Source organism: Anomalospiza imberbis, chromosome 5 (assembly GCF_031753505.1).
Source record: "Anomalospiza imberbis isolate Cuckoo-Finch-1a 21T00152 chromosome 5, ASM3175350v1, whole genome shotgun sequence".
NCBI classification, from domain to species: domain Eukaryota; kingdom Metazoa; phylum Chordata; class Aves; order Passeriformes; family Viduidae; genus Anomalospiza; species Anomalospiza imberbis.
The window spans coordinates 7,172,431-7,195,607 of record NC_089685.1 but is presented as its reverse complement, the minus strand read 5'-3'; the positions used below and the strand labels follow the sequence as shown (position 1 = coordinate 7,195,607).

Below are 23,177 nucleotides of genomic sequence, written 5' to 3'. Positions count from 1 at the left end.
GAGTATCACCTGTACAATGAGAACAGAGCACTTGTAGCATACTCCACTCATCCATAAGTTCAAACCCAAACTAAACACCTGTGAGGCATCTTGGCAACATTTTGAGAGTCGCTGCCTTCAATGTCTGATGAATACTGTTGTTTTTAAATTTTCCCCAAACATGAAGAATTTCCTATTTAGAATTTTCCATCCAGAATTTTCCCGTGGGGAAGATTCAATTTGCAGCAAGTTAATGGTGCTGCCATCATGGTGGTGAGGCAGCCTCCAGACAGCTGCTGAGGGATGAATGATGAGAGGGAGGGAAATGGTGCAGGGCATACAAAACCTTTGCCTGCAGATGGTGTGGCTCCCTCTTGGCATATATTCTTGTGCTGGGCACCATCAGCTTTACTCTTACAGGGACTTTCACTGTGGCCAAGAAATGGTGCAGCAAGTGGAACCTGGTGTGCTCCAGAGCAGACAGAGCAGTGGAAAGCCAGGGAGATGGCAGAAGCGGGTGAAGCCTTCACCCAGCATGTCCCAGTGGCATTGCCAGCTCTTCCTCTCTGTCGTTGCTGCTGCCATCTCCTCCCCTCCATCCCCACAATTCCTGCTTTGTTTCTCTCCCCTCTCCGTTCTGCCTCACTAAACTGATTTTCCTAAATCAATGCAGAACTTGATTCTCATTCATGGTCTTCTCTCCCCACCACAGGATTTTAAAGAAGCTTCTGAGTGGAGGAGAACATTTGCTCCTTGCCCCCCACACGGTTTCTTTGTGTAGTTTCTGTCAAAACAACACTGAATAGCAGCAAACTATTCACTGACCCGTCACTCGCGAGGCTGTCGTTGTCAGCAGGTTCTCCATAACCGCCTCATCCATCCTCCCGCTCCACGTGGTCCTTGGGTGTGTGACAGATTTGCAATCCACACTGCATTTTTAATAAGCCTGTTCTCCCTCTTTGGACGTCAAAGGCACTGTTCTGAAAGTCAATCTCAGCCTCTGACCTCTCTGAGCTTCCCTCTTATATTTAATCTGGAAATACTACTCTGAAGGACGAATATGATCTGCCTGCTCTATGCTCCGGCAGCGCCTCCCTGCCCTGCCAGCGGCTCTGTGGCATTTTGCCACTGCCAGCACAGAGCCCTCCAGGCTGCCTCACCCACACTCTTGTCCACGTCCCCAGGTGCCACAACAGCACATCTTTTAAATACCCCCAGGACTCAGCCACTTCCCTGGGCAATCCGTTTCACTGCTTGACAGCTGTCATGGTGAAAAAACCGTTTCCCAACATCCAACATAAACCTCCCCTGGTGCAACTCGAGGCCATTTCCTCTTCTCCTATCACTTGTTAACTGGGAGAAGAGACCAACCTCCACCTGCTACACCCTCCTGTCAGGGAGCTGTAAAGAGGAAGATGCTCCTTCCTCAGCCTCCTTTCATCCAGGCTAAACACCCCCAGTTCCCCCAGATGCTCTTCACCAGATTTGTGCTCCAGACCCTTCCCCAGCTCCGTTGCACTTTTCTGGAGTCATTCCAGTCCCTCAATGTCTTCCTTGTCATGAGGTGCTCAAAACTGAACCGAGGATTCGAGGTGAGGCCTCACCAGTGCTGAATACAGGGGGACAATCCTTGCCCTGGTCCTGCTGGACACACTATTGCTGGTACAGCAGATGGCAGGGCTCATCTGATCTACCTCAAGGCATCTGAGATGGCCAATCAGAAGTTTGGCTGTGAACAGATTTTTCCTCTGAATGCTGAAGACATTCACTTATCGATGGGCAAAATCACACACAAAAAAAATTTCAGCCTTTGCTTTGTTCTGTATTTGGCATCAATGGATTTTTCGAAGGAATGGAGTTAGTATTTTAACAAGGAAAAGTTGAATAATTCCAATGAAATTTTCTCTTTTGAAATGGACAAATAAGTTTAATGACTTCAGCTGGAGCATGAGAGAGGCAACACTGGGTTCAAGTGTCAAGATTAAATCTTAGATTTAGAGGTGGCTCCAGCCAGCTTTTTCAGTCAAATGCTGTGTAATTCTCTGATGATTTCTGAGCTTCATCTCCTCCATATGTACTCGTGGCATTATGGGGAGGTGATACCTGACACAGGGCTGTTGGAGCCTTGCTTTCATGCTAGACATGAGTTACAAACCTGTTTGATGAAAGATATTTTTGATGTAATTCATGTTTCTGTCTGGTATTAATACTATTCAAAATTCTGTCTCGTTTTGACAAACAGTTTAATGGTTTGCATTTTCTCTCTTTTTCTTTTTCTGTTCTGCTTTCTATTGGAAAATGCAATAAAAAAGGAAGAAGAAGAAGATGAAGAAGAAGAAAAGTCACCACAGAAGCAGCTGGATTTGCCAGTCTTGGAGTATGAGCCCTTATCAGGTATGAGTGATGTTCAGAGCTTGCATCCATTCTGTGGAGCAAATTAAAACCAGTCTTTTCTAGATGGGCCTGAGCTGGGATGATAACGTGCTGACATTCAGATCATGGCAATGAAAGGAGAGATATCTGTGATAACAGGCCTGGAACTTGCTGTGTGCCTATTACAGCTTGTCTATTGCCTTGGGGTCTGCTTCCATTTGTGAACACAGTGGTTCTCTGGGTCAGGCATTTGCAGGTAATGCAATTGAAATTGGCTTTCACCTCCTCCCTTGCAAAAGATAGTGGCTATGGGTACATGTAGTATTTGATCTCTCCCTCGATCTGTGCACTGCACAGACAGGTTCTTACAGCATGAATAAAGAGGAATTTGTCCATATCCCCCTATAAAGAACTTAATTCCCTTTTTGCTAACAAGAAACGATGGGCCATGAAACCTCTCTGTAAAGTTCTGGATATGAATCACAGCCTGGCTAAAGGTGGTTAACTCCAGTTTAGTAGATCTTGTTATTAAAATCATTGGCCCTTCCCAAAACATCTGCTAAAAAGATATCCAGTAGAGTCTTTTTTTCTGCCACTCTGACTCTGTTTTGGTGGGAAGTTCCTGCTTCTCCTACCTTTACCTGCCCAGAGTTATTCTGGGAGCCTTGTGTACCTCCTGCTTCCAGACACATGTTGGGGGAAGTGGAGAACAGGTATTTCTTACAAAGAGAAGCCTTCAGGCCTGCTAAGAGAACATCCATCATCAGTGTTACTGTCACTTCTCAGGCCCAGCTGCTGTATCTGCTTTGTAGACTCAAAACCTGGAGGGATTACATCTTTCTCCTGTGGCTTTCTAGACAAGGCAAAGCAAAGGAGAGGCCAGCACAGCTTTCAGCTGTGTAGAGTTTCCCTCTACCTTTCCCTCCCTGTCTGGCTTGCTGTGTGCAGAGCAATAAAATAAAACATTCTCAGCAAATCTGTGGTTACAGATTGAAGGGGAGCCTGTGTTTAATATGGGCCCACCCAGACAGCAAGTGAGACATCAGAGTTGGAAAAGGACTCTGGAGAGAGTTGCCTGGTCATCTATTTATGACATTTAATATTTTCTGTGTGAGTGAATTAATTGCTTGGTAATATCCAGTGCTGGGACCTGAATTCTCTGTTTATTTATGATAATACAAGCCCTGGTGCAAATGGTTGTCACCAGCTGCAGATGCTGAGATTTAGGATGCTGGGACTGGAGAGGGGAAAACACCGCAACAACTGAGCAGCTGCTGGCCAGGGCAGCGCATCAGGACAAACCTGCTGAGGGATGGCATTCCAGCTGATAGAGATGTGGAAAAAATGCAGGGGGGAAAAAAGCCTTAAACCCAAGCTGTGCCATCTTCCCCACTCATGTCAGCTCTGAACCAGCCTGGCATGGACACTCAGGGCTCGTGTGCAGCGTCTGTGCCACGTCCTGAGGGCAGCATTGCAAGGATGCAGCAGTGAAATGAAACATCCGTACCGATGTAGCTTTCACCCTCCATCAGTTGCAATCAGTCACAAGGTTGCTTTTATTTCTTGTGGCAGAGGAACGAAAGTGAACCTCCTGGCTGTGGCATTTACCATCCAACAAGCAAATTAGTGAGCAGAGATGCTCTGAGAACACAGAGCACAGAACACAGCTCTGGGACTGGTGTTTCAGAGTCAAGTGGAGATCAATATTGAGCCCTCTGAACCATGATTTGTCTAAACTCCACCAAAGAGAGAACATGAGCAAGGCTTAGGTAATTTTCCAAGCAGATGAATAACAAATATTTTCCATGTAAAGTCTGAAAATCTCAGACATAATTTTGTTATTGTTTTTTAATATTACTCAAAGGAATGTGTCTTTTTTAAAAATAAAACCCCACATAGTTTCCTGACTTAAAAACAGAATGGTGCCAACAGAAAGGCAAGAAGAAAATACTTTTTAAAAAAACACAAACAACAAAAGGATTGTTCTTAATAAATCATAAAATAATAGAATAAACTGATAGAATGCTTAAAGACTATCCAGTCCAACTCTCCTGCCATGGACAGGGACACCTCTCACCTAGATCAGGTTGCTCAAAGTCCCATCCAACCTGGCCTCAAACACTTCCAAGGATTAATATCTGAAAAAGACTCAGTTCACGACCAGCAAGATGCCAAGAGGAACTGGGAGGAGAGACAAAAGCTCTGGGAACCCCACTGATGTCCAACTGCTCTCTGCAATTGTCTGCAGATGACTGTGCAGCACAGAACAGCCTTTCCCAACCCAGACCTTTGTGAGGCTGGGCATGGAAGCTGCCAGGAGCTATGTTGGGTGGCAGTGAAGCTGCTTTGCATGGTAAGACTTGAGGGAGTTTTCCCCTTGGCACCTCCTTGGGCCTCCCTCCAGGTAGGCACCAGATCAGCATCTTCCTCTTCTGGGATTGCCCAGGCCTGTTACTGCAAAAAGGGGCAAACTCTGACCACAGACAGCACCCATGTGTTGCTGAGGACCTTCCTGGTGAGTTTGCAGGTTCCAACAAGCTGCAAAGAGTGGAAGAAGGAGCAGCACCTCTGGCAGAGCCAGGAGGAAGAGGTGAGGGTGTTTGGCTGCCTGGGGAGTGAAGGAGTAGGGGACAAATTCCTCATCTTAGCATCTGCTAACCTTGCTGCAGGAAGCCAGCTCCACCTTCACTCTCTGGGCTAGAGCAGGCTGTCACAGTGCTCCCTCTCCTGCTCTTTGGAGACAGGTCCCTCTGTAGCTCTGGGCCATTACCTGAACATCTGTGGCACAGGGATCCCTGCCAAGGGCTTCAGTGTGAGCCCTGTGCAATGCAGAGAGCAAGTTTGGCCAGCCTTCTCAGCACTGCTCTGCAACTGCAACCTCACCAGCCCATCATCCATCACCTCTCCCAGCACAGACACCACGAGCAATGCTGGCACGGGCTGTGAGTTCCACAGGGACACAGCATCCAGGGAAAGGTCAGCTCCACAGCCCAGCCAAAAACCACCCATCCCTCCTCCACAAACCTTGAAAGCAAAGCCAAAGTAGGAAACCAAGGGAAGCAAAGGAAAAACAACATTCTGGCTCCTTGCTAAAGAAAACCCTCAGGGTGGCTCCTCTCTTCTTGCTGCTGTGGTGTGGTTGCAGCTGCACCACAAGCCAACTGGCCATGATCCAAGCAAAGCAGAAAGCACATTTCTGAGCAGGAATCAGGGGCTTTGCAGGTAACTGGCAAGTGGATGTAGCTGCAGTAATTTAATATATTAAGGACTGCCTGGATGTGCTGCCCATCTGCTCCTGCACCAGGGAAGATGATTAAATCTTCTAGTGATAAAGAATAAGGAAATGCCAGCTCTGGACGGTGAGCTGCTCAGTGAGACAAGGGTGTGTGTTCATTCCTGCAGCCTTTCAGGTCAGCCTGTGCTGTTTGTGACACTAAAGCAAACATCTGCACTGTTGCAAAATGGCTTTTTTTTTTAATCCCTTTCTTAACCTAAGGCAGACTTCCTTCAATTCTGGCAGGATTAAGCCACAGGTATTTTTAACCAGCGCTGGAGCAACTGCATTTTTGCTCAGCTGCAAAACAGTTTTCCGGGTTCAGCAGGTCTCTGCTCATGGCTCTCTGCTACTCACAGGGCTTCTCCAGAAAGCCACAACTTCCTTCTACAGCTGCCAGAGAATGAAATATTTCATGATCTGGAACTTTAACCTTTTCTAAGATAGCAGCTACCATAATAAATGCCTCAACTTGCCCAAGATGTTTCTACCCTTGGCAAAAAAGCTGCTTGAGCAAAAGTGGAGCTGCAGATTAAAAAATGGCAAATGAAGCAGGTCCTAAGAAAGTATTTTGCAGAAGTAACCCACTGGTGCAGAGTGGAGTTCTGTGGGAAACCAGGGCATCCCTGTGGCTGCCCTGGAAGGTCTGGGACCCTGGCAGGGGATTAGGAGCCCCCCTGTACAGAGCCCCAAAAGACACTGTCTCTGATCTCTGTCCATGGAAAAGAGTTTTCAATCTTACAGGGTGAATTACAAGCTCTGAGTGTTTGATACAAGTAGTAATTAGTGTGGCACGGGTGCAAAAGTAGAATTTTAGGATTCTAGATAAGGGGTTCAAAGGGGGCAAGATGGAGGAAACTGGGCATGCCTTGTCCTTTTTCTTCTTCTTCATGCCCTCCGTGTTTCACTGTGGCATTGGCATTTTTCTATTGGTTTAGGCTGGGGACACACTGTTCAGCATGGGTGATAGGTACTGGCATGTTATTGTAAATATAGCACACGTAGTTTTTGGTATATAATGTTTGTAACATCCCACTGAGGAGCAGAGCCCCGTACACTGTCCTGCAAGACAGACCTGCTGCAGGTCAGAGAGAAAATATTTTAGATAAGAAGAAATAAACAACCTTGAAAACCAGCACAGACAAATTACGACTCCTTCTTTGGCAGCAGGGCTGAAAGACAGAGACTTTCTACAATCTCAGGAGCATCTAAATATCACAGATCCCAACAGAGTTCAACCTCTGATTTGGGTCTTACAAACCAGCAAATACATCATGATCCAGATTAACCTCCCTCAAGCACACTGCAGTTTTCTTTGTGTGGTGACTGGTGGTCAAGCCAGTCATGACTTTGCAGGAAGAGTGTGAGTCTGTGGATAGGAAGATCTGGATTGTTTCCATCCCTGTTACACAGCACCTATTGTGGGGTTTATGTGTGTTCCCCTCTGCAATGCCATGTATAAATGGGAAGCTGAACTGGAAAATAAAAGAGAAGAAAGGGTCCAAGGCATGCGGGTGTTTTATTACATGGAGCTCCCTCAACGTAGCTTCCCCTCCATTGACAAAAATTCTTTTCTTGCTCAAAGCATCAGCAGCTCTCCCAAATTATAGTCTGTTTGCTTACATTGAGACAAAAATAAGAACTTTAAAAAAAAATCCCTTCCTGCAGCCCAGGATGCAAATATACCGCACACACCTTGAATATAATTTAAAATAACAACCCATGGCACATGTGACTTGATCCAAAATACAAATACCACATAACATGTCAGGGACCAGAGAGCAGATCCTTTCATGTCTGGTGAACTAGCCCTGACCTGTCATTCCTGACAGCAGGAGCCTTTGTCACAGCCCATCTGGAGAGGGGCAGACAGAGGGAGGGTTCCTTGGCAGTTCCCCCAGATGCCAAGGAGATGGGGATGTCCTCTGCAGGGTCCATTCCCTGCCCTTGGTTGCTGACATGGAGAAGGTGAGGGCCTGAAGCACCAGCCAGCTCAGGAACAAACTGCTTTGGGTATTGCTTTCCAAAAAGCAGATGGTTTGCAGTTTCCCTTTTGGTGTGGTTGATAGGCAAGCACAGAATGGGGGATTTTGCTGTGTTTCTTGAAATGGCCAAGTGGAGTTGGGAATCTGGAGGGATTTCTGGTATTTCCTACTTTCAATCAGAATAAATATACTTAAGGATGACCTTTATCTTGATATCTTATCCCTACCTCTTCTAATCCTGATGTGAAAAACAAAGCAAAGAGATTCCTGGAAATGTGACATTGAAGAAAAAAAAAGGTGCGGGTCCTCCTCTTTTTCCATCTCTGGAAAGGGAATGTGGTCATTAAGGGGTTTGGCAGTTCAGCCTGGTTATTATTTTATTCCATATAAATCCAGAGTTCTTTCATTGTGCTCAGTGAAACTTTCCTCACCTTCTGCTTTTTTTTAAATAGAAAATATAAATCACTTATATTTAAACTACTTTTGGACCACCATAGATCCCTAGCCATTAAAAACTTCTTACTGGAGGAATTAATGTTCACAGTTAAAGTATCAGTATCCTTGAAACAGAGTCAGCAAAACTTCTGACCAATTAAAGCCTTTGCTTTTAATAATAAAAGTTGTTTCCCAAAGCAAATTCCAGGAGAACAATCTGTTGTCAACATTGCTTTTAGGGAGTACTGAACCTCTGGCAGACCTGCTAGGTAGAAATCCTCTCCTGGAAGCTTCTGCAAGGAGTTTTCCTCCAGCCTTTTGTATCCTCCAGATTCTTTCCCTGTCTTCCTCTGTGCTCAGTGAGAGATCAGCCACTTTGGCACAACAGACTTGATCCAGGTTTTTATTTCTCACTTGGGATTCTCCTGCTGCTCCAAGCTAACAGTTCTTAGAAAACAACTTTAGAAAAGAAAAAAGTAGTAAGTTTTTATATTAAAAAATATTGCATTCCATGCTGTATTTCAGGAAAGTCTGTGTGCAAGGATCCAGATGAGCTGCCCCTCTCCACATCTGCTCGTGTGAGGAGGGACATTCCCTCTCCTGTCCTCCTGGAGAATAAGACTTTGGGCATATTCTTTGTGTGTCCTGAAAGGCTCCTAGCAGACAGGCCTTTCAGTGAAGAAATGATTCCTAATATCCAACCTAAATCTATTATTTCTTCTTATAGTCCCTTTTCTTTTAACTCAAGGCAATGAAGTACTATGTACAGAGGAGGTAAATGAAGGCTCATATAATGTTCAAATTCTTTAAATTCTTCAGTCTTGAGACCCTTTTTATGGGAGAGTTTGGGACATACAGAACTTGTATGGGGATAGTTAGGGCAGGAGAGATATAAAAAGACCAAATTTAAGGGTGTTTAAACTATTAGCACTTCTAGAAGGGAAATATAATCTTCATAACTGAAGGGATATATTTATCTGTTCTTGAAGTCACTGATTTCAGACTTATTTGGAGGTGAGATACTCATCTAGCTGGACTTCAGGTCAGACCCAGTGTAGTGATTCCCATGTTGTTCCTATCCATTTGCATGTCACACTCCCTGCAGCTAAACTCTTCCTGATGGATCAGTTTTGTATCTAGGTTGGATCTGTTCGTAATTCTCTCCTCTTAAAATCCCAACCAGTCTCTCAAACTGAGTGCATACAAAGCAGAAAACACCTTAGGGTGCTGCTGGAAAGCAAATTTCAGTAACAAGGAGCTGTTTGCACACAGTTCAAGGATTTGGCAGCTCCTCTTACCCAAGTCGGTAGAAAAAAAACTCACCATTATCTTCCAATCTTTGAGTGTTGCTCTGCACATTTAGTGGCACTGTGTTTACAGCACTGGTTTTATTTGTGAAAGGGGAGCTGCAAACAAAGGTCCAGCTCTTGTCTCCAGGAGTGGGGGAGGCTGGATTTCCTGTGGGGAGGAAGCTGGGCAGGTGGTGAAAACTTTGTGGAAAGATTTGTTTTGCCAGCTGTGGTGTGGTGGGATACATCCCAAGCACCCCACACCTATGGCTCCTGCTGCTTGTCATGCAGCAAGATTAAAACCTCAGGTTTCTTGGGGTTTGTTCAGACTGGAAAGTGCATCCTTAGAGCCAAAAAAGTCAGCAGAGTATTTTCTGTTTCCAGCCTGCAGAAAGTGGCATGTCAGTGAGCAGCAGCACATCTCCAAGGGCCAAGAGGAGACAGGGAAAGCCACTGAGGAGTTGCACAAAGCCAAGTATTGCTGGAAACTGCAAAGAGCTGGAGATTGTGTAATATCTGTGATGTAAGGGCTGACTAGAGCAGAGAGAAATTAATTTCTATTCTTTCTGCTACAGACAGTACAAAAGCACCCACACTCATCAGCACCAAGCCATGCCCTGAGCATAAAAACAGTTACCCAAGAAGGGATGAAAGCTCCTGGTGCTCTGGGGTCAGAGCAGGCAGGACACCAACAAGCAGGGCTGCTGCTCACAGCACAGATTGAACAGCACTGCAAAAAATTCACTTTCCCCCCCACCAACCTCCTGTCCTATTTCAGTGTGGAGAGTGGGACGGTACAGAATTGGTGCCAAGAGGTACCTGAAGATCCTCCAACAACACTGAAGGAGGAGTAAATAAAGAAGCAGATGAATTTAGGTGCTTGGTTTTCCAGCTCATGCAATGAAAAACGGTGATTTTCCTCCTGGAGAAAGTGCTCTCCTCCCTAATCGCTGGAACTGCATAAAGCATCCCAGTCCCAGACCATGCCTGGAGCAAGCATGATGTGCTCTGTAAAATATGGTCAGGTTTCTGTATCAGATGGGCTAAATATGCTTCTGAGGCAGCAGGGTCTTCTCCATGCTAGACTTTGCTGATGTGTTTAAAATAGCTCCTACGCTTCAGCAAATGCAGATTCCTGCTCTCTCTGAGGCCCCTCAGATCCGTCTGCTGAGGCTGGCAGAGCCCATCTGCAAGAAGCAACAAGCTGCAGGACCATCTGGCTTCAGAACAGCAGTGCCAGGCAAAGCACAGCCCAACGCAAAGGAGCCAGAGCAGGGGCCATCCACCCAGGGTGGTCTGTGCCCACCACGTCCCAGCAGGGCCATGCAGTGTCCCCAGAGCACCCCTATACCTGCTTCCTGTGGGGAAAACAACCTCTGTGCATGAGCTTGAGGAGGGACAAGTCACCTTCCCTGTGCATCTCTTCCATCAGCATCGGTGCAGGGGTAGATTTGGGCCCCATTGCCTGCAGGGAATATCAAGATGAATGAAACAGGACATTTTTGTTTTCAGCGTGAGAAGTTCATGCTGTGGCACGTCAGATAGACCATGGCTCTGATTTCTGTAGGAGTACTCCTACACCTGGTTACAAGGTGAACATTCCAGGTGACTGGAAGGGAAGAACCATGGATGTGAGTATAGTCCAAGGATTAGAAGAACATCCTGGGGACGTGGGTTCAGGTTTTGTTCTGCCACAGTCCCTCTGTATGAACCAAGAGGAATCACCATCCCTGGAATGATTTAAAAGACATGTGGATGTGGCACTTGGGGACATGGTTTAATGGTGGACTTTACCGTCCTGGCTTAATGGTTGGAGCTGATGGTCTTAAGGGTCTTTTCCAACCTAAAGAACTCTATGATTCTATGTTCATTGTCCAATTTGTGTCTCACTGACCCAGTGTTAAAGGAAAGCAATGCCATTTTCCATGCCAACAGTGGTCTGGAGGAGGAAAGATGTGCAAGACTGCAAAGGGCTGAGCTGTTGCAGAAGAGCACGGGGAACAGCCAGTGCAAGGAAGCTGAGATTGTACAATACATCCGGCCCTGGTGGCAATTTATTCCATGCTTTCTTACATTTCCACTTGGCTTCCTCTCCTGCCCCAACCCAGCTGCCAACCCTCTCACTGAATATCTGATTTCCCAGCTGGTAATCCTCACCCCATCCACATCCCTGCTGAATGTGGTCTAGACAGTCTAATTGTATATAATCCTAGAGCTATATCAACACCCCACACTAAACCCTGCAGTTCTGTGCACACCAGGGATTCATTTGCACACGTATCTGCTGAGCATTCCCAGCACGTCTCATTGAGGAGAATGCTGGGGATTAAGAGGTGAGGGTGAGGTGAAGACGAAGGCACATCCTCCCCAGTGCGGGACAGACAACACTGCCTCGGACTGATTTTTGCTTATGACGCGACAAATGTTGAAGGGAGTCACGATGTCACCTCAGAGTACCTCGTGTTGTCCTTGCTCTGCTACTGCCCTTGGCATCTCTCACTCTCCTCCTTGCACAGCCTCCCTGTGACCCAGCCATGGGAACCTGTGCACATCTGAGGGGGGCACAACTCTCTGCACGCTCTGCCTGCCTCAAAGGAATCCATTGTATTCTTCATAGGTATAAAGCAGTGCTGCCTTCTCATTTCTGCTGCAAGACCTAGAAATCTCTTAAAACTACAACCTCTTTTTCCTTTTGTCTCCCTTCCCTTTCTAAAGAGGGAGTCAGCCTCAGTAGGGCCCCCCATAAGTGCATTGGGACACCCAAGCTGAAGAGCTGACCTCTGAAATGACACCCTGGCCTCTGCTGCACTAGATAAGGTGCTGTGGGAGATTCTGGGAAAGGCTGTGGCACAGTGAAGACCTGGCTGGTGTTTTTGCTTAACACAGGCTATTCTCTATCAGTCTCAAGTGTTTGTCAGTGTGCAAGCTTCAAGTTTTGGAAAGTGTGAAAATGAGCTGGATGAAATCAGGAAGGGAACTTATCTCTTTGCAGTAAAGACAGGGGCCAGATGCCGAGAGCTTACTGGGAAAAGAGATGACAAGTTTTTTATTGCAAGTGTTTATCTTCAATTGCTCACAAACATTCTTTGTCAGGAGAGGATGGGTGGGGAAGAACAACATATTTTTCTGTGTTTTGAAGCCTTAGAAATAGAGACACATTCTTGCTATGGCAAACAGCCTTGCAAGTTCCAACAGCCACGTGCCCCAAAGAAGCACTGGAGCAAATGTGAGAGTTTGGCAGATCATGTTGTGGTGTCACACGGCTGCCAGTACCCTGAAGCATGTAAAGGCTAAAGGGGAACTTCAGGGGGACAGGGCAGAGAGGGGACAACCTTGCCTTGGGACTGGGGTCTTTGGGGTGCGACAGGGAAGGAGTTGGAGTTAGGTGATGGACTTTTAGGGATTTGTTCACAGCAGGAAAGACTCGGACGTGGTTCCTCTTGCACAGAGGACATCCTGAAGGAGATTTATGAAGCAGAGAAAAGTGGGCAAATAAGGGGACTCTTGGCAGGACTGATCAGCAGGTCAATGTGAAAGGACAGCCAGGGCATATCTGTGAAGCCAGCTCCTCACACTGACATGCACAGCTATCGAAACATTGCTGGTGAGGCCAGGTTTCATTGTTTTTCCTTCCCTTCACTGAATTATTTTTTGCCCTTTTCTTTTTTCTTTACTATACCCAAAGTAAACACACTCTGCTCAGACTGCTGCCTGACACAGCAAGTCAGGCTGGGTTTAATAGCAATCCATGTTTTCAAAGCTTCACCAGATGAAGTGTGAAGGACTTCCAGCCCCTCTCCCAGGCTGGCTCCCGGAGGGGTCAGCTGCTGGTGCATGGAGCAATGTGTTTCCTGCCCTGCAGCAGCAAACCAGAGGTGGATGGAGGAAACAGATGTGGAAAATACACCCCCCCCTCACTCCCCCACAGCTGTCTCTCAGAAGCTGCAAAAAGCAGATTTGGGCTCCTTTTCGGTGTGCTGGTATGGACTGCTTAGTTTTGCTAATGGAAAAGGGCTGCTGATTCTGGCAGTGGGGTTATCATGTTGCCATGCAAACACTCAAAGCAGGAGGGAAACATTTTGCTTTTGTCTCTTGCTGTTTTTCTTACCATTAGTCAGGTAAAAACTTCACAGGGCACCTTGGTGAGTTTCTCAGATGCAGCCAATAACAACAGTCTTTTCTTTGAACCACTGACTGCAGTGGGTGTGATGACTCTGGTCATCTCCCAGCTCCTTGCAATCCCAGCTGGAAGGCTACAAGTGAGCAGAGGCAACTTTTATCTCCAGCAGAGGTGAGTGCTCATTAGAGTTTCCATTGTCAACAGCTCAGCTCTCTGCAAGGGAATAAATACCCCAACCTCAGATGCAGCAACTGCCAAAAGCCTGGGAGCATATACCCTGAAACACTCATTGGGTTCCCTCTGAAAAGAGAATTTGACAGGACTAAACTTATTTGCATGAAAATCTCCTTAAAGATGGGGATCTACACTGCTCTGAGCAGAGGCTTGCTGTTGCCCACTAAATATTATTTTGTACATTATAACTGATGCACATGCAAATTGTCTCATTCTAATTGGAATATCTAGCTGAGAAAAGCCATTATGGAAATTCCTGCAATTACTAGATTATACACTTTATTTAGTCTTGGATTGCATTGAATCATGAAGAGAAGTCTGAAAAGGGTTTGGAAGAGGGTTTAAATATATCAAAATATTCCATAGAGAATAAACCTACGAGGGTTTATTATTATTATTTTATGAGGGTTTATTATTTATTATTATGAGGGTGAATCTCTTGGTTAAATAGATACACATGGTCCCAAAATACCCATGTAGCTCACACTTTTGATGAATTTCCCAAAGAAATCCCTATTAATTGATGCTATCTCCCCAAACACCTGGGAACCCAGAAGGCTTCCAGAGCATCACTGGTGCATCAGCCTTCCTCTTTTCTTTGGAAGAGAATGGCCACGGCCGTGGACAAGAGACATTTTAGAAGCCAAGCGCAGAGCCAACAGAGCTGGGACTGCTGCCTGGGACTCAGCCATCAATCAAATAAATTATCACTAAATGGAGAAAGCACTGCTGGTGCTGTCAAAACCAGAGGAATTTTTTATCTTCAGTTTCACAGGAAACTGGATGGGCCCCTTAATCTTCCTTACTTAGGGAGGGGCAGGAGTGGGAAAATACAACTTTTGCTAAGGAAGAAAAAATAATGCAGATAATATGTAGTGTTTTTGTCAGGCTTTTAATTGCTGTTGCCAAGGAAATGTATACGCTTGGGTCAGGGATAGTGTGATGACAAAATGCAAACAGCTTGATTCATGTTTGTAGAGACACAGAGCCAAATTCATCCCTGGTGCAATTGGGCTGAAATGCAGAGATGGATTTGGCTTGTTATCTAGCTAGCAGTTCTGTGTTAACATGTTCTCCCAAGCTATTTTACAAACAACACCTAATTTATTAAAAGGGAAAGTTTAGGAAATGTTTTTTTGCATGATTTACTGCTACTTGCCTGCCAGTTGTTCGAACAAGACTCCACCAGTCTGTTCCTCTTTGCATTTTTATTTGCTAAAAGAAATGCTCTGGCTTTGGGATTTAAAATCTGCCTCAGCAAGCTTTTAAATCAACAGCAGTAATTCTTTCACCCTTGATTATCACTTATTCCTATGTCTTTTTTTTACAAGACAACATTTCTAAAATTATCAGCAATTATTAAATTCCCATTTGCAATATCACACTGACTGCACAATACTTTTACTACTGATCTGCTGCACAAATTATCACCGTAGATCACGGTTACAGCTTTAAAGCAAGGAATTAGAATCAAAATACTTTTAAAAGTCTCTTGTTCTTCAAGTGTTTCCTCAGTCCCATCTCACTCATATCCTCATCCTGCATAATGAAGATCAATGGGAGCTTTGCCTCAGTGTGGGATCACGTGCATCAGTCCGGGCCGTGATCATGGAATAAGCCCCAGGTGCCTGGATCTGCACAGGACCCTCTTTGACTTCAGCAGTCCTGAGCACGACCCAGTCCTTGTTTGTGATGTCAGCGCCCCAGTGGTGCCCTGCTGGGTGTCAGCACTCAGTGCCTCTTCCTTTGTTACACAAAGGGGGAAAATAGGAGCACCTTGCTTGCAAAGACAAGGAGTTTGGGAATGCTCGGCTTTCAGATCCATGCCCAGCTGCATTAAAGAGCTCAGATCTCTCTATCTCCCTGGGTACACACGCAGCTCTTCCTCCTCTAGCAGAGTTTGCAATAGATTTTTCCAGCAAAACAAAGGTGATATTGGTTCCTCCTGAATTTCCAGCGGAAAAGAGCAGCTTCTCCAAAAACAAAATGTGTTTTCAGAGGAAACACATTCTCTAAGAGACCTCTGATGTAAATCTCCTGAAGAAAATGAAAATGTTCCAAGGTTTGCAATACAAAACTGAAAATTTTATGATTCCAATCCAACATTTTTTTTGATTTTGGGGGTTTACAAAAAGCCCCAAAGATGCCTATAGAGGGAACCACCAGTTGGCAATTACCAGACTGCATTCTTGCAACTCAGTGATGCTGAGTATTGATATGAAAACTGTCAGGGTGGCCAAATCTTGTTCTAAAATACCAAAGAGGAAGCAAGCTGAGGAAGAAGAGAGGGAGGGGCACGAACAGGTCTTTGATAAGGAGAGCTTTTAGCTGTGGAATGAACTTGCAGTGAAGTTAGGGGAGAGCTGGGATGCTATCTTTAGGAGCCAGGAAGCAGGAAAGATTAATCCTAATCTTCCAAAAGACTTTGCTACCCCAGCAGAAAATGACAGATGCTGTGGAAAGTTTACATTCTTCACTTTAATTGTCACCAAAAATGTCCACATTGTTCTTATGAAATTTGCAACTGGAAGCAAAACTAAAAAAAAAACCTATAATCAACATATAAAAAAATTAACTGAAGATGCTAAGAAGTTCATCTGCTCCATATTTTATGTGACAGATACCTCTGCAGTAAAGAAAATGGCAGAAAATCCTGAAAGATGGGTGCAATTCCCCACCAGCACACTGCAGAATTGCAGCACAATTGATGTTTTACATAATATAAAGAATTGGAATTTCATAGGAAGGTAGAATCACAGAACACAGGTTGGAAAAGACCTCAAGGATCATGACATCCAACTTCTCTTGGCAAAAGCATGGTCTAGATGGCCCAGGACCTTGTCCAGTTAAATGTTATAAGTGTCTAATGTTGAGGAATCCACCACTTCCCTGAGGAGATGATTTCAGTGGCTGATTGTTTTCCTTATGAAGTTTTCCTCTTGTGTCCAGCTGGAATCTCCTCAGGAATAACTTGTCTAACTCATCTTTTCTATGTGACTCCTTGTAGAAAGGGAGTCTCTATCTTCTTTGCAGCCATCCTTTGAATACTGGATGGTGATAGGGTGTCTTCCCTAACCCTTCTTTTCTCAAGGCTGAACAAACCCAGCTCTCTCAGCCTTTCCTCATACAAGAGGCTTCCCAGTCCTTGGATCATCTCTGTGGCCCCTCTCTGCACCCTCTCTAGCCTGCCCACACCTCTTTTTGATGTGAGGACCAAAACAGAACACAGAATTCCAGGTGTGGCCTGACAAGTGCTGAGTGGGATGATGACTTTATCCTCTCTGCCCTTGCTGATGCAGCTCAGCATCCTGTTCTTTCTTTGCAGCAGCAGCACAGAGCTCACTCATGCTGAGCTTGTTGCCCCCCAAGACTCCCAGGTCCCTTCCCACAGAGCTGTTCCCCAGCTGGGCTGGTCCCAGCCTCTGCTGCACTCCTGGATTGTGTTTTCCCAGGTTCAAGGCCTTACACTTGTCCTTGCTGAAGTTCACAAGGTTCTTGATAGCACATCTTTTCAGCCAATGCAGATCTTCCCGCAGGGTGGTTCTCCCTTCCAAAGTGTCCAATTCCCCACTCAGTTTGGTTTTGTTGGCAAATTTTATCAGGACAGACTCGATCCAGGTCAGGGATTTGTTGCTAATCTGTTCTTCACAAATATCTGCTGTTATTTTTTGCCTCTCTGACCCTAATGCAGTATATTTTTAACCTACTGTTCACTGTTATCTGCTGCACAGGAATGCTGGAAAAGCTCAGGTTTAAATAATTTGGAATGCCCTGGGGAGATCTTATTTTACTGGCTTTGTTTTCAGTTTCAAGTAGCTGTTACATTTTGTAGTAATGTAAAACCACATTAAAAAAAAAAAAAATAAAAACTCCAAGATCAAATTAGGCTGGTCCTGGGCAAACTTAACAAAGTTTGTCTATTTCCTGTCAGACACACAGACTGTTCTGCTCAGGAATTCGTGCCTTTCAGTCCACATTTAATTCCATTTGCTGCCTGATTTCTATTTATAATGCACAAAGCAATATTATTTGCCAGTAACACTTTAAACAATGCCAGCAATATGTTGCAATGTGAGCAGCATGGGAAAGGGGAGAAGCCTTCCCTAAGTAAGTTACTCTAAATTTCTGTCTTGTTTGAATGTTCAGAGAACCACAGGAAAGAACTACAGGTGTTCAAGGTTCACATTGGAACCTGAGAGTTCTGTGTTAATAAAGGTTCTGTTAACCATGTGGTGGCCAGAGGGGGAGGTCCCTTCAGAAGGTGCCTTGTTTTCCTCAGGTTTTATTGTTCTTATGATCTGTGATTTTCTTATTCTGTGTACACGTTCAAACTAAATTATTACAAGCTAAGCACAGACCTAAATCACAGGCAGAAACCAAATCACTGAACCTTATGCTTCTTTTTCCTCCCTCCATCCCACTGACATCTCCACCTATGTCACTGACATCTCTACCTCTGTGCCTATGTCTTCGCCAGATCTTTCCAGAGCCACTCATTTTCTTCTCACAGTTTTCCTTTCCTTTTGGAGTATGTCAGTCTACCTGCTTTCATGCTTCCTCTCACCATTTGAGCATCCAAACCTTTGCTGAGTGTCTCACTGGGTTACACAGAGAAAAGCAAAGCTCTTGAGCCCTCGAGCTGATGACTGCATGTCTGTGTCTTCAGGTGATCTCACCTCAGGCAGATCCTTCAAACACATTGGTGCTCTGCCCATGGGGAGCTCAACCTCAGGTGTGGTGGTCAGCAGTCCAAGATGAACAAAAAATGGAACAGTTGCACGTCTGATGTTGGTCTCAAGTATATCATTCTGTCAATTAAACTACTCTACAGCTCACACAACACCTGAATACTGTGTAGCAGGTGTAGTGTTGCCAAACAGCAGGCACAAATCAAAGGAAAGTAAAGAGTTTGCCACAATATTTTCTTGAGTTTGGACTACCAGCAGTTTACATGAATTCATTGACGAAAAAATTCATAAAAATCACTGAAATGACTAATGGTTGCTAAAACATAAAGATACCATCTGTGGCTTGGCACATCCCGTACCTCGCTGAGGGCTGGGAAACCACTATTGTTTTATTCTGTTCCTACATACCTTCACTGCTGGGCCCTGTGGAAAACATAAAACAGAAAACAACCATAATGAGGCCAGTCTCATCTTGTAATGACACTTAAATGACAACTAAATGCAAACTTCATTAAACAGAGACAATTCTTGCTCCACACCCCCAGAAATGTGAGGTTAAACCGGCAGGCTCTTACACAGCCCAAGCGTCCGTCTCCGGCTCTGCTGCTTCCTCAGGTTTGCTGTTCAATAAAGTGCCAGTAATTCAGAGCAGAGACACAGTCCAAAGCAATCAGCTCTTAGCCAGGAAATCCCCCCAGTGTCAAGAGCATAAATCTCCCAGCCCACGCTGAGCTTTGCATTCCTGCAGCACATGGGGCCCTCAGAGCCCTCAGGAATGGCAGTGCTGGAGCAGCTCTGCTCCAGGGTCCTTCAGCTGCTACATCTACACTGTTTGCCCCTGGTCCCTTTGGGGCTACTGAGGATTTCTTTAGTATTCCAGGAAAAGCCCGAGTGGATCTCCTGCACTGCCCCAGAGCCCGTGCCAGGTGCTGCAGGAGGGGCTGGTAGCTCTCTTACTTGGCTGGCTTTGAGGACAATGATCCTGCTCAACCCCTGAGCAGTGCCAGCAAACCCTGTAATTTTGCCTCATTATGTTCTAATGAAGCAGAATGGGACAGAGCTTCAATTTAGTGGTGTTCTTTTCTGACGAGGCTGAGAAATGTCATCTGTCACTGAGCAATGAAGCTGAGAGGACTTAGCTAAGTTAAGATTCTTCCTGTTCAGATCAGTTCTTTAGAAGCAAGAGGCTCCTACCACACACACACCAAAAAAAAAAAAAAAAAAAAAAAAGGCCCTTCCAAGCTCCTCGTGCCTTTCACCAAAGCTTTTCACTGCCATATTTACAAGTAGGTCAGGACTACTTTGCAGCATCAGTGGGGGAAAGTGCTCTAGTACCTGGTCCTGGATATGGACTATAACTTTTAAATCTAAGAGAGGCCATTAATGATGAAGGACCAGCCCTATGAGAGACCGGTCTCACTGCCTGCCTTGGCCTCAGCTGTGTTGCAGAGCATGGAAAGGGAAGTGGGAGCCCAGTGTAGAGCCACAGACAGCTCTTCATATGGCTCCTCTACCAGGTTTCCTTCCACTACAGCTGGCCAGGGCTGTTTGGTGGGGGATAGACCAGCTGTTTTCTTCTCATGTGATTGCAGCCTTAATGAGGGAAATGGATTGTAAAATACGTGCACTGTTTTCTCACATGGAGAAAAATAATGCTTGTGTGTATCCTCTTACTGGAAAAAAAGGCCCACAGCATACTCATGGAGCACCTCAGCCTATCTGAGCTAACCCTGCCTGAATTTCAAATTTATTTACAGTTATTAGCAGACTTGTGAAAAAGAAACTACACCAGCAAAGCTTTTTTTTTTTTTTTGTCTTTGCCTCAACAAGATGGGATGCACAGGGTGATGCATAATGAGTTTGGAACTTGAAAAGTTTTATACCACTTTCAGTCTAAAGGGAGGCCTGACACTGCCCTGTCTAAATGAGAGCCCAGCTGTGAACCTCAGTCTTACCAAGTCCTGTGAGTGCTGAGGCAGTGAAACAGACTTCCTAAAGCTGAGACACTTTCAAATGAAGACATTGAGAAGGAGGCATTGGTATCCTCACAGGCCTGACATGCACTGAAGATGTGAGAACTCAATTAGGCACAGCAGGATCTGACTTTGGCTCCCTCATCTTAAGAAAATGCCCTAAATTCTGAATTCTCACTATTCTGAGGTAGGACAAGCTGATTATCATGTTCTGTAGATTTTCCCAGAAATTCCATTGTTGCTGAAACTGGTGTGAAAATTCCCACAGAAACCCCTCAGCTCAGGTGCATGAGTTTTCTTTGTTTTCTAGTAAAATTCCATCTCACTGGAAAATTCCCAGTCTTGTCTTGGCATTATCCTTATAATTTGCACCCATGGACACACAAGTGCAGGTGCATTTTGTTTTCCAGAGCTAGGCACAAAGGAACCAGTGCCCATAAGAGGCACAAATTATCCTCCCCTATAACTGAGGACAGAAAACCACACTTACAGTAATTTGTAGGTACAAAAGAAGAAAATATTTTTAAAAAGGAAGGAAAAAGTCAAGGCCCTGTTGCATAGCAGGGATCTCTCAGGTTCAAATGCACATTCAGAGTGTGAAAGGGCACAGAGGAGTGAAAGGAGAAGGCATGGGTGAGAAAGAGAAGTACCTTCAAGCAATTTAAAGCTGTGTCAGGAAAGCAGGAAAGAAAGCTGAGGAGGTAAAAGACATTGTGAAGGGCTGTGTGATATTTAATGAACTCCTTGCCCTTGATCTCTGCTCCTGACCAAAGAGATGGGCACAGGAATATTCTATAGCTGAGCCTACAAAAATTATATCAGATTTACTGCCTTTGTGAGGTTCTTTCATTCTAATAATAAAAGTAGCAAAATTCTACTCATCCTTCCACTTTTAATTCATGGCACTTGGGATGTTGGAAAGCCCAGCTCCTGAGTGAGTGCCAAAGAATCCACGTAGTAGTCCAAGCCCATGAGCTTGGATGTGGGATGTGGGATTTGACATGGATTGTTCAAACCAAAACCAAGGTGGGCCAATCTATGATGGTGTCATAGAATCATGGAATGGCCAGGGAGGCCTGGCTGCCTCCCTGGTGTTCTCATGTCCTCAGGCAGAGCACCCTTAGCAGCAGTGCTTCAGCTCATGGATCCCCCAGGAAGCAGCTCTTGTGTTGCTGTACTTGTTACAGCATTGAGGGATGCATGCACAGCTTTGTCCCTTAACCCAGAACCTTTGAGAACAGGTAGACCTCAGTCAAATCCCTGCTCGGCTGCCTTTTCTCCAAACTGCAGCTGAGTTTCAGCCTTTTCTGCCTCTCTTTGTGAGGCAGCTGCTCCATCCCCTTGCCTTCATCTGTATTCCTCTGCACCTTCTCCAGCTCCACCAGGTCCCCACTCTGATACATCAAAGCTCAGAGGAATTGTGCTGGGTTTGTCCTGCAGAGCCTTCAGACACATGTGACAAAGGGACACTGTGCAAATTATGAGTCACACAGCCCTGGCTGATACAATTTTGAGACCAAGAATTATCCCTAACTCATAACATATTGTATATCAATTATTCCATAATTAATAAAAGTTTCCTCATTTGTTTGTTTTAATTTCTGCAATCTGTTCACGAATAGTTTGTGAATATAAATAGTACAAAATCCAGGGAACAAACTGTGCATGGAATTATCTGCTGAGCTTCCTTTGCCATGAGTTTCTTGCCCTTGTTTTAGTTAAATAGTCACTCCAACTTCTTGCACATTCCTTGTTTTTAATCACAACCTTGCAAGAATCCCCTGGAAATACCTTGCTTGCCCGTTCCTAACAAAACAGATCAACTTGCAGCTGGATTTAAGTACAGTTGATGAGAAAAGCAACATTTCATTGTTTCATCTAACTACCCCTTCTCTTTGTTTCCTTCCACTGTGAACTCTCTAGTTAGCAGAATATTTCCTACAGCAGAAAAAAGCCATCAGGCCTTTGGTCAGACTCCAGCTCTGCTAGGAAAGCTGTTGTGCTGATGGACCAAATGCTTCCAGCTCCACCCTTTTCCCCTGTCCCTTCTTGCCATCACTTCAGCACATTCCCATGATCCCAGGCACCCAAGTGGATTTGCAGACCCAAGTCCTGTATCCTGCAGTCAGACATAGAGCTGTACCAGGGGATTACAGTATCCAGTAATCTAGAAATTGGCTGGAACTGTTGTGTCATATATGAAATATGACAGTCTCCTAACCCATATGTACAATTTATTAATGATGGTTGAGATGGGAGAAGATAAATTGATTATATAGATATTCCTGCTCTAGAGCCCTGAATGATCTAAAGTGTCAGAAACACTGAAATTTAGTCTAATTCCATAGATCTAAATAGCTCAGGATTGTTTTAATTGGGTTATGTATTTAGTTTAAATGAGCATGAGATGGCTCTAAGTAGTCCCTGAATAATAAGATTAACAAGGGAGATTGATTGAAACCAGAACCAGAACCATTTGTCTAACACTTCGCAGTCAGGGACTTTTGATTATATCCCCGTCATTCCCACTTTGATTTTGCAAACAAAAATCTGGCATATGCTGTCATATGCAAACAGGGCCTCAGGTTCAGTGCTTGGACTGGTAAAACCATGTTTGTATGCAAGATGTGGCAGGTCCTAGGAGGGCTGGTGACACATGCTAAGCTTCAGCTTGCTCCCTCTGATCCCTTGATCTCAGTGGTCTCTGAAATGAAACGTGCCACAGGGAACATTTTTGCCAGCCTTTTCCCATTCACTTAATTGCTAACAAAATGTGTGTCTCCACTCTGGATGCTGTGAGACCAGGACAATGACAAAACCAAGGGGC

At 45.0% G+C, this 23,177-nt stretch overlaps 1 long non-coding RNA gene across 1 annotated transcript; it reads right to left on the bottom strand.

Annotated features, from left to right (window-relative positions):
* Positions 1–8,193: 8,193 nt before the first annotated feature.
* LOC137473666 (uncharacterized) lies at positions 8,194–13,593 on the bottom strand. Its single transcript, XR_010998920.1, has 2 exons — positions 13,444–13,593; positions 8,194–8,505 (listed from the first exon to the last, which is right to left on the bottom strand). It is a non-coding gene; the product is annotated as an uncharacterized lncRNA (long non-coding RNA).
* Between the last annotated feature and the right edge of the window lie 9,584 nt (positions 13,594–23,177).